Here is a 2,688-nt window from a genome sequence, read left to right on the forward strand (position 1 = left end):
GTCGAAGACATCTTCACTGTTTTGCTCACGCTTTCCCTCAGGTAACTTAGATAGCATACTGTCAGCAGCTGAGTGGCTTGTAGTTACCTTGCTCATGAATATTAATCAAGTAGTTCGTGTTTGCCAAAAGAGATTTGCTGAAATCAAAACGCGGACGGTAAACGGTGAGCAATAACCAATGGGATTATCACTTGCGCGTTAGTCCCGCCTACTATCGAGTCCAAGCACCTGAGTAATGAAGTAAGTAAACCTTGATCAAATAACTTAAAATGATAAAAGGGCATAAACTGAACTGGAAGATGCGGTCTGTTTTGGATGTAATTGTCTGCAGTTTTATGGTGTGTCAAGCTTTTTGCCAAATTGTTGTATCTGCAAAATACAACAACAAAATTATTATACTAATAATCTGAATGAGATTGAACAACTTGTGGATGAAATTTATAAGGCCGGTTAGACTGGATTGTGCATCTAATTTATTCGTCCACATATTTCCCTTGATCAAAACCTGTTTTATATAGCATTGATTATCATTCAAACTCATCTCAGTGATGTTTTACAATTGTACTCTGACAAGCCACAGTTAAAATATGCAAATATGGACCGTTAACAAACACTAATTAGAAGCAGAAGGCGTTGTCTGAGTTTTGGAAACAGAGAGAGTTTTTATCATAGATTGTTTCCTAATAAGGCAAAGCTGCATCCGGACTCTTTCCAGGCTTTTGAAGACAGCTGCAGTAACTATGACAGGGATGAAACCACATCTGAAATACATTTTGCAATACTAGGTCATTTACTAAAACCATATGTCCAGAGATTGGTCTTGGTATTATTCCTGCATTTTTCATTCTTGTATGATTTTCTATTGACACACACACACCAAAGTAATTTGCTCTTTATTTCTTACTGAATGGCGCTAACATGAACTCTGCATTTATTGGTATGTTAATAATAATTCTGTGTTTGAACATCACACCAATCAGTCTGAGGTTATGTAGTTGTCACGCTGATTGATTTAACATGTTAGTTGATGTGGTTTATTGTTACCTTAAAAAGTGAGTCATTGTGCAGCAAGAGCGCTAGGCTATTAAAATGTTTACTTTTTCATTTTCAGAGCACACAAATGTTAAAAGGATAAGAACCATTATCGACATTAAAACGTATCACATCACACATCATTTTTAAAACAGCTCTGTCAGCACCGACTGTGCAATGTATTTGGCTCTGTGTAGCCGGTATGTATATGCCATTACCCAAGATCAACTCTGTGAAATCAGTTTGACAGCTGAAACATAAGAGATTTGTTAGAGTTAGCGTTTCATATCATGGCCATATTGAAACAAATGAGAAAAGCATGTTTAGATTGGAATTCTTCTGAAAACACCACATAGGTAAAAATGGAGCATAAAAACAACAATTAGTTGTATTTGTAAGTCGTGTCTGAGGATGCAGACAGTTTGATTAACTCTGACAGTCTATTGTACTCATCCATGCAATCGTTTCCAGAGCTGGCTTGTTTTTTTTTTTTTTTTTACGTAGAGCGTGGCCCATAAATCATCTGAAACATGGCAGTGAAATTGCAGTTTATTGAACTTGTGCTCATTGTTGATATAAGTCTGTTGCAAACATTCCAGACAGGATTATCATGCTTGAAAAACATACCGTACGAATGAATACTGCAGTTTATTATATATTTATATATAAAAGCAGATAGAAGAAATTTCCCTTTTTGAATAATTATCTTGGCCACAGTACATGTACTCTTTTACTCTGTGATTAAGTGTCAGTCAGCTGCTACCTGTCATGGCATAACCCTCATTATGAAAATTCCCTCATAGATCATAGTGCACCATTCACAGATCAACTAATATGAACTAAGCAAAATAAATGAAAAACAAATTTGATTGTGCAAACTGAATTCCAGGATGAATAACAAGTGTTTTGTATTGGTGTGACGATACTAGACAGGATGTTCTGACCACATCATTTTTCCTGCATGGGACAATGACTGTAAATGACCACCACAAATATGCTTAAATATATTAAAAACTTTGAATTGCGTGTTTAATAAAGACTGGAAATAACATGGTGTGCGAAAGACATGAACATTTTTGTAGTCTTTATTTTATATTTGTGCTAGAATTTTATGTACAAAATGATTGCCAACATAAAAATGGGAATTGAGAAACATTCAAACTAATAGTGCTACACCACAAGATAATAATTTCAAGGAAAAAATGAAGAGACACTTTGTGCATTCTTAAATGATTGGTGACATGCATTTTAGACAAAGCTGTGGGCTAAAATGTCAAGAGTTTTGCAATTAATAAAACCTCCTTACAACTGTAATGCTAACAGAGTTATGCACTAATAACAGTAGCGAGTTGTGAGATTACATGGAAAAATGTCCTGTAGCAATGAACATTTTTTATCAGTATTGTTGATGTTATATGCTATTGAGTACTGTTCTTATAATAACTTTAATAGTCAAAAACGGTTTGTTCTACAGTAGATAAAGTATAGGCCTATGTATACAGTATTCTACCATCAAACAGAATCCATAATCAACCCAGTCATATGGGACTGGGCAGTACAATTTATCATATACATGGCTTTAGCAGTGCAATAAATGTTATGCATATATATCTTGTCAGTACTTAAGCAAAGCAGACCTCATATTCTTCACCAGAG

The sequence above is a fragment of the Garra rufa genome, chromosome 5 (genome assembly GCF_049309525.1).
Source record: "Garra rufa chromosome 5, GarRuf1.0, whole genome shotgun sequence".
Taxonomy (NCBI): Eukaryota; Metazoa; Chordata; class Actinopteri; order Cypriniformes; family Cyprinidae; genus Garra; species Garra rufa.